This window comes from Orycteropus afer, unplaced genomic scaffold, assembly GCF_000298275.1.
Source record: "Orycteropus afer afer isolate SDZICR_OR568_19922 unplaced genomic scaffold, OryAfe1.0 scaffold00136, whole genome shotgun sequence".
Taxonomy (NCBI): Eukaryota; Metazoa; Chordata; class Mammalia; order Tubulidentata; family Orycteropodidae; genus Orycteropus; species Orycteropus afer.
The window spans coordinates 842,301-851,935 of record NW_006921723.1 but is presented as its reverse complement, the minus strand read 5'-3'; positions in this window follow the sequence as shown (position 1 = coordinate 851,935).

The following is a 9,635-nucleotide window of genomic DNA, read 5'->3' as shown; positions in this document are numbered from 1 at the left end:
CTGCCCAGCCACTCAACCAGGCCTAGCCAAGTTGACATACAAACATAACCATCAAACCCCCTAAATTTGCCCTGATTTTTTCCTTGAGGAACTTTATGGTTTTAGGTTTCACATTTAAGTCTTTGATGCATCTGGAGTTAGTTTTTGTGTATGGTGGTATTCTGTGTATTTTTGAAAGCGTTTGGAATTCTCTATAGTAAACGTGTAAAATTTTCTTCAGTCTCTGTTCATGGAGAATAGTGTTGATCATCACCATTTGTCAACTGGGGGTTGAGCCATGCCTCTGCTGCCATGCCTGCACAACTAATTTATTCCCACCCCACAGAAAAGAAACCCAGGCTGAGAGGTGTTTGAAAAAAAAAACAAAAAACGGAATTTAAAATCATAGGGAAGGTGTCTGGGCTCAGCATTAGCGGGAAAGCATCGCCCCCGTGAGGCCAGTTTAGGAACTACCGCGTCAGCCGATCGAAGAAGCTTGAACCGCCAACCCTCAAAGTCCGACTAGAGAGTGAGGCACTCCACCCCTCCTGCACAGCATTGGGGGCAGGACGTCTAAAACCCCAGCAATCAAGATCAATACTTTACCACAATATGTTTTTTTTTAAGTATTGTGGTGAAATACATATAACAAAACATTTGCTATTCCAATCATTTTGAGGTGAACAATTAAATAACATTGCATTCATCATCTCATACAACCAACACCACTACAGGCAAACCTCAGAGATATTGTGGTTTGGGCCAAGAGTACCGCAATAAAACCAGCTGAAAGAATTGCTTGGTTTCCCAACATATATCAAAGTTATATTTACACTATACCATGTTAGTCTATTGAAGGAGCTCTGGTGGTGCAGTGCCTAAGGCATTTGACTGCTGATCAGAGGTGTGGCTGTTCAAACCCATTAGCTATTCCACGGATGGAAGATAGGGCAATCTACCTCTCCCCTGGGAAACCCAACTGGGGTCACTATGAGTTGGAATCCATTCGATGGCAGTAAGTTTGGTATGCTTTTTTTTTGATAGTCTATTAAGTGTGTAATAGCATTACGAAAAAGTTTGAAATATTGTGAGAATTCCCAAAACGTGACACAGGGATGAAGTGAGCACATGCTGTTGGAAAAAGAGCCCTGAAAGTCTTGCTCCACACACAGTTGCCACAAACCTTCAATTTGTGAAAAACACAATATCTGCAAGGCACAACCAAGTGACGTGCAATAAAGCAATCGATCTAAGCCTGTTTCTGTTTCCGAGGTTTTCAGCATCCTTAACAGAAACTCAGTGGGATGGTTATGTTTGTGTGTCAACTTGGCTGGGTCTGGTTGAGTGGCTGGGCAGCTGGTGGTAGTTATTCACCATGATGAGACTGGCAATCACCTCCATGGTGGGATCTACCACAAGCAGCTGAGTAGCTGCCTTTGGGATGTGGTCTGCTTCCTGTATATAAGGAAAAGCCTTGGGAATGGTCTCTAGCCTATGGCACGCTTGGATTCTGCATGTAGCCGTGTCGTTGCTCAGCAGCCTGCTATGCTCTGCCGACCTTGAGACATACAATGGATTAAGTTAATGGCCTGCTGTGTCGTTTGGTAACATCAGGACTATATGCCTTTTTACTTGTCAACCTTGGAGCTTCTCAGCCTCAGCAGTCTGCAGCTGTCTGAGTGAAGAAATGCCTCTAGCTCCAGTGGGCCAGGAGCAGGAGGCAGAGCTGAACCCCAAGGTTGAGGGGCTTTCACCCAGTCCCTAGAGCCTGGCACTTTGAACTTGGACTTAAAGCCTCCAAATTGTAAGAATAAACTCCTGTTTGTTTAAGCCATCCCATTTGTGGTATATTCTTGTCAGAGCGGTACTGGGTAACCAGAACACTCAGTAACACTTTTCCTGACCACCCATCCCTGGTAACCACTAATAAATTGTTGTCTCTGTGCATTTGTCTATGCCAGAGGTTCCACATGAATAGGATCGTACAATATTTGTCCTTACGTGACTGACTTATTCACTGAGCGTATTTTAAAGTTTCATTCATGTCATGGCATGTATCAGAACTTCACTACTTTTTATGGGTGAATAATATGCCACTATATGTATTTTAAAGGAGTTCTGGTAACTATTTGACTGTTAACCAGATGGTTGGCGGTTCAAACCCACCAGCCACTCTGCAGAAGGAAGACTGGGCAATCTATTTCTGTAAAGATTTACCACCTCGGAAACCCAAGGAGGGGTGACTATGAGTCAGGAACAACTCGACGGTAGTGAGTTAGATATATTTATATAATATATATATTATTTTAATATATCAGATAGTGTTTTCACTGCTATTCATAAGGTTTTCACTGGCCAATTCTTTGAGAAGTTGATGGCCTCTTCATTTTTCCGAGTCTTAATCTGGAAGCTCCACTGAAACCTGCCCACCATGGGTGACCCTGCTGGTTTTTGAAACACCAATGGCATAGCCTCCAGCCTCACAGCATTTGACTGTGCAGATAATAACAAATTATGTATAATACTGAGACATTGAGAAGAATGGGAATTCCAGAACACTTAATTGTGCTCATGAGGAACCTATACCAGGAGGCAGTCGTTTGAACAGAACAAGGGGATACTACATGGTTTAAAATTAGGAAGTATGTGCATCAGAGTTGTATCCTTTCACCATACTTATTCAATCTGTATGCTTAGCAAATAACCCGAGAAGCTGGACTATATGGAAGAACGTGGCATCAGGATTGGAGAATAGTTAACAACCTGCAATGTGCCGATGACACAACCTTGCTTGCTGAAAGTGAGGATGACTTGAAGCACTTTACTGATGAAGATTAAAGACTATAGTCTGCAGTATGGATTACATCTCAACATTGAGAAAATTAAAATCCTCACAAGTGGACCAGTAAGCAGCATCTCGATAAATGGAGAAAAGAGTGAAGTTGTCAAAGATTTCATATTACTTGGATGCACAATCAACACCAATGGAAGCAGCGGTCAAGAAATCAGATGACATATTGCACTGGGCTAATCTGCTATAAAAGACCTCTTTAAAATGCTGAAGAGCAAAGATGTCTCTTTGAAGACTAAGGATGCCTAACCCAAGGCATGGTCTTTTCAATTACCTCATATGCATGTGAAAGCTGGACAATGACTAAGCAAGACCAAAGAACAGTTGATGCACACAGTGTGTGGTGTTGGTGAAGAATACTGAAAGTACCATAGACTGACAGAAGAATTAATAAATCTGTCCTGGAAAAAGTGCAGCCAAAATGCTCCTTGGAAGTGAGAGTGGTCAAACTTTATCTTACCTACTTTGGTCATGTAGTCAGAAAGAACCATTTCTGGAGAAGGACATCATGCTCAGTAAAGTGGAGGGTGAGCAAAGAAGGGGAAGACTGTCAATGAGATGGATTGACACAGTGGCTGCAATGATGAGCTCAGGTATAGCAAGGATTGTGAAAATGGCACACGACCAGGCATTCTTTCATTCTGTCGCTATGAGTCACAGCCGACTCAATGGCACCTACCAACAGCAACAACAACAAATTAGTAACGAATTTATACTGAGTAGTCTTTAACTCAGTATAAGATGGGGCAATCTACTTCCGTAGTGATACTGCCTTGGAAACCCAAGGAGGGGTCGCTATGAGTCAGGTCTGACTCGACAGCACATAACAACAACAACAACAACAGTCTTTAACTCATGGCAACCCTATGTATGCATAGTAGAAATGCTCCATGTGGTTTTCAAGGCTTTGACCTTTCAGAAGCAGATGTCAGGATTGTCTTCCAAGGTGCATCTGGGTGGGCCTGGTGAGGACCTCGAGACTATGGCCCCTAGTTACCCTTCAGGTCTGGAACTGAACTCACTCCCGTGGCTTCCAGCCAAGCAATAGACAGGCATATGGGGTAAACATTTACATCAGGTAGATACACTCCTTAGAATGATCAATGATGGGAGAACAGAAGGGCAGTGTTTGCACAGGGAGATAGCTCAGGAGGCAGCAACGCGTAGGAAAGAAGGACACAGAGAAGAGGTAACTCCAGGGAGGAAGTGGGAAGAGAGCTGCTACATTGTGGGGAAGTACAGTCAATATCATGAAACAAAATATGTATGAACTGTATGGAAAATGAATTTCCTCTATAAACTTTCACCCAAATCACATTAAAAATTTAAAAAAAAATAAATAAAGGTGCCTCTGGGTGGGTTTGAACCACCAACCTTTCAGCCACTAGTTAAGCCCTTAACTGTTTGCACCATGCAGTCACTCTGACCCTCCACCACTAGTGATTAGTCTTCCCTGATCATATATCCAAAGTGAGCTGAAGTCTCACCATTCACATTTTTCAGGAACATTCTGGTTGTACCTCTTTCAAGACTGACCTGTTCTCTTTTTTGGCAGTCCATGGTATATTCAATACGATTCACCAAGACTACAGCTCAAATATACCAAAAAAAGGAATGAAAAAAAAAAAAAAAACCTCACAGCTGTTGAGCCAGATCCGACTCACAGTACCCCCTCCTTAGGTTTCTGTGGTAGTATCACTATGGAAGTAGATTGCCCAATCTTCCTTCTGGAAGTAGCTGATGGGTTTGAACCACCAGCCTTCTGGTTTGCAGTCAAATGCCTTAGGTACTACGCCACCAGAGCTCCTAAATATTTATATTTATATATATAATTTTTTGCTGTTGTTCAGTGCTATCAAGTCAATTCCAACTCAGTGAAGGAAGCACTGGCCAGTCCTGCACCATCCTCACAATCATTGTTCTGTTTGAGCCCGTTGGTGCAGCCACTGTGTCGATCCATTTCGTTGAAGTGTTGTTGTTTTTTGTTGTTGTTGATTTGCTGACCTTTTACTTTACCAGGGGGCTCTGGTGGCTCCCTTGGAAGGAAGGTTGGGCAATCTATTTCCTCAGTGATACTGCTTCGGAAACCCAAGGAGGGGTCGCTATGAGTCGGGTCCTACTCAACGACAGTGACTTTGGTTTGGGTTTGGGTTTTACTTTACCAAGTACGACGTCCTCTTCCAGGGGCTGGGCCCTCCTGATAATATGTCTACAGTACCTGAGTCTCACCATCCTTACTTCTAAGAGCATTCTGGCCGTACTTTTTCCATGATGGATTTGTTCATTCTTCAGGCAGTCTATGGTTTATTTAATATTCTTTGCCAACACTGTAATTCAAAGACATCCACTCTTCTTTGACCTTCCTTATTCATTGTTCAGCTTTCGCATGCATATGAGGCGATTGAAAATACCATGGCTTGGGTCAGGCACACCTTAGTCTTCAAGAAGACGTGTTTGCTTTTTAACACTTTAAACAGATCTTTTATAGCAGATTTGCCCAATTCAACACATCGATTAATTTCTTTTCTTTCTTTCTTCTTTTAATTGTGATTTGGATGAAAGTTTACAGAACAAATTCACTTTCCATACAGCAGTTCACATATACTTTGTCTCATGACATTGACCACAATTTACCCCAACGCAACATCTCCCTTCCCACTTCCTCCTGGTAGTTACCTCTTCCCTGTGTCCATCCCTCCATGCACTCCTGCCCCTTGAGCTGTCTCCCTGTGCATAAACAGCCCTTCTCTCTCCCATGATTGTACCTCAGGGACATGTTCAACTCATATGCCTGAATTTGTTTGGCTGGAAGCCTCAGGTGTGGGTTCAATTCCAGACCTGAAGGACAGCTAGGATCCATAGTCTCAGCGGTTCCACCAGGCTCTATCAGACCAGCAAATCTGGTCCCCGCCCCCCTTTTTTCCCCAAATCATTTTGAGTTTGTTCCACATTGTTCTCCCTCTCTGTCCAGGATCTCCTACATAGAACCCCCTCCGAGTGTTGATATTGGTAGCTGGGCACCATCTAGTTCTTCTCATCTCATAGTCATACAGGCTGCAGATCACATGAACACATAGTTTAATTTCTTGACTACTGCTTCCATAAGCATTGATTATGGATCCAAGTAAAATGAAATGCTTGATAACTTCAATCTTTTCTTTGTTTATCATGACATAGCTTATTGGTCCAGTTGTGAGGATTTTTGTTTTCCTTATGTTGAGGTATAATCCATAGTGAAGACTATAGTCTGATCTTCATCAGAAAATGTTTTAAGTCCTCTTCACTTTCTGCAAAATAAAAGAGTTGTGCCATCTGCATATCGCAGGTTGTTAATGATTTTTCCTCCAATCCTAATGCCACATTCTTCTTCATATAGTCCACTTTCTCAGATTGTTTGCTCAGCATACAGATTGAATAAGTATGGGGAAAGGATACAACCTTGACACACTTTTCCTAATTTTAAACCACACAGTAACCCCTTGTTCTTTTTGAATGACAGTCCCTTGCTCTATGTACAGGTTCCTTGTGAACACAATTAAGTGGAATTCCTATTCTTCCCACTGTTAGCCATAATTTGCTATGATCCACACAATCAAATTCCTTTGCATAGTCAATAAAACATAAATAAACATCTTTTTGATATTCTTTGCTTTCAGCCAAGATCCATCTGACATAACTAATATCATTGCTCTTTCCTCTTTTCTTGAAGAGGACCATTTTTCTAAAATAACCTTTTTTTCCAAAATAATCTTTTTTTCTGAAACGTTATTTCAGGACAGATAGAATCAACCTAAATTTTTGCAGTTACTACTCTAACCATTTCTTAATTATCTTCAGCAAAATTTTACTTGCCTGAGATATTAATATTATTGTTCAATAATTTCTACATTCTTTTGGATCACCTGTCTTTAGAATGGGCACAAATAAGGATCTCTTACAATTGATTGGCCAGGTAGCTGTCTTCCAAATGTCTTGCCATAGACGAATGAGCACTTCCAGTGCAGCATCCATTTGTTGAAACATCTCAGTGGGTGTTCCATCAATTCCTGGAGCCCAGTTTTTCACCGGTTCCTTCAGTGCAGCTTGGGCTTCTTCCTTCAATGCCATTGGTCCTTGATCATATGGCACCTTCTGAAATGGATGATCATCTACCAGTTCTTTTTGGTACAGTGACTCTGTGTATTCCTTCCATCTTCTTTTGATGCTTCCTGTATCATTCAATATTTTGCAACTTGTGGCTTGAAATTTTTCTTCTGTTCTTTCAGATTGAGAAATGCTGAGCATGTTCTTCCCTTTTGGCTTTCTAACTCCAGATCTTTGCACATTTCCTTATAATACTTTACTTTGTCTTCTTGAGTTGCACTTTGAAATCTTTTCAGCTCTTTTACTTCATCATTTCTTCTTTTCGCTTTAGCTCTTCTCCATTCAAAAGCAAGTTTTAGAGTCTCTTCTGACATCCATTTTGGTCTTTTCTTTCTTTCCTATCTTTTTAAAGACTTTGTTTTTGCAAGGAGCCCTGGAGGTACAGGGATAAAGCATTTGGCTGCTAACCAAAAAGTCAGTGGTTCAAACCCACCAGCCACTCTGTGGTAGAAAGATGAAGCAATTTGTTTCTACAAAGATTTACAGTCTTGGAAACCCTGTGGGGCTCTTCTATTCTGTCCCATTTTTGTTGTTGGTTATGTGCCGTCGAGTCGGACCCAACTCATAGCGACCCCTCCTTGGGTTTCCAAGGCAGTATCACTATGGAAGTAGATTGCCCAACCTTACTTCTGAGGAGTGGCTATTGGGTTTGAACTGCCAGCCTTCTGGTTAGCAGTCAAGTGCCTTAGGCACTATGCTACCAGAGCTCCTATTCTGTCTCATATGGTCACTGTAAGTTAGAATCAACTGGATGACAGTGGGTTGGGTTTGGTTGGATTTTTGCTTTCTTCATGTATGATGTCCCTGATGTCATCTCACAATTCATCTGGTCTTTGGTCATTAATGTTCTGTTCAATGTATCAAATCTGTTCTTGAGAGGGTCTCTAAATTCAGGTGGGATACACTCACAGTCATATTTTGGCTCTTGTGGGCTTGTTTTAATTTTCCTCAGCTTCAGCTTAACTTGCATATGAGCAATTTATTGTCTGTTCTGCGGTCAACCCCTGGCCTTGTTCTGACTGATGATGTTGAGCTTCTTCATCACCTGTTTCCACAGATGTAGTTTATTTCATTCCTTTGTATTCCATCTGGAAAGGTTCCTGTGTATAATCACCATTTATGTTGTTTAAAAAAAAAAAAAAAAGTATTTGCAATGAATAAGTTGTTGGTCTTGCTAAGTTCTATCAGGAAATCTCCAGCGTTGTTTCTATCACCAAGGCCATATTTTCCAACTACCAATGCTTCTTCTTTGTTTCCAACTTTCTCATTCCAGTCACCAATAATTATCAATACATCTTGATTGTATGTTTGATCAGTTTCAGATTATAGAAGTTTATAAAAATCGTCCATTTCTTAATCTTTGGCATTAGTGGTTGGTGTGTAAATTTGAATAATAGTTGTATTAACTTGTCTTCCTTGTAAGTGTGTGAATAATAGCATATCATTGATAGTGTTGTACTTCAGGATAGGTCTTGGAATGTTCTTTTTGATGATGAATGCTATGCATTCCTCTTCAGTTTGTCATTGCCAGCACGGTAGACCACATGATTGTCTGATTCAAAATTACCAATACCAGTCCATTTCAGCTTACTAATGCCTAGGATATCAATCTTCACGCATTTCATTTCATTTTTGACAACTTCCAATTTTCCTAGATTCATACTTCATGCATTCAACATTCCAATTCTTAATGGATATTTGCAGCTGTGTCTTCTCATTTTGAGATATTGTGTGTATACATTTATATATATACACAGGTTTCCCCTGACATTTGAAAGTAGAGTGTTCCTATGAAAACTTTAGTTAGTTGAAAGGGCATAGAGTAAAGAAGCAATTACTATTAATTTATATGGGAAAAGAATTTGAGCTTTACTGGACCCCCCCCAAAAAAAACCAAATCATACCAGATAACACATCAAACTTAAAATAACACTCACATAGAATGTTCACAGTCACAGTTCTTAGCTATGAATTCTTGAAACTGAGATGTTGAGTGTAGTTCCCGGAGAAGGAACTTGATGACACCACTCTCGCTGCTTGGGGTGCATGTTGCCTCTTTAACAGATCTTTAATGACTCACTGCAAAACATACACTGAATGTTAGTTTCGCTTTTCACCTCTTCCATAAGAGCAAAAATCCTCTTCAAATTTCTTTTGGTTAGTGAAAACACATGCTAATGTAGATCTTTCATAAAAGTGAAGTGACATAAAGGAAACTTTCAAAAAGCAGGGGATACTTGTACATATGTACAAGTACATATATGTGAATAGCAGAGAAACACTGTCTGATACCTTACTGGCCAACTTTATGAATAACCCAGAAACATTGTCTGATACAGTGCAGGAAGACAAGCCCCTTAGGTCAGAAGCCCTCAAAATACGACTAGAAAAGAGCTGCCTCCTCACAGCAGAACCAACCTTAATGATATGGGTAAAGTAAAACTTTTGGGACCTCCATTTGCTGATATGACACCACTCAACTTGAGGACAAACAGCTGCAAACATCCATTAATAATTGGAATGTAAGAAGTATGAATCTAGGAAAATTGGAAGTTGTCAGAAATGAAATGGAATGCATAAAGATTGACATCCAAGGTATTAGGAAGCTGAAATGGACTGGTTTTAGCCATTTTGAAGCAGACAACCATAAGATCGATCTACT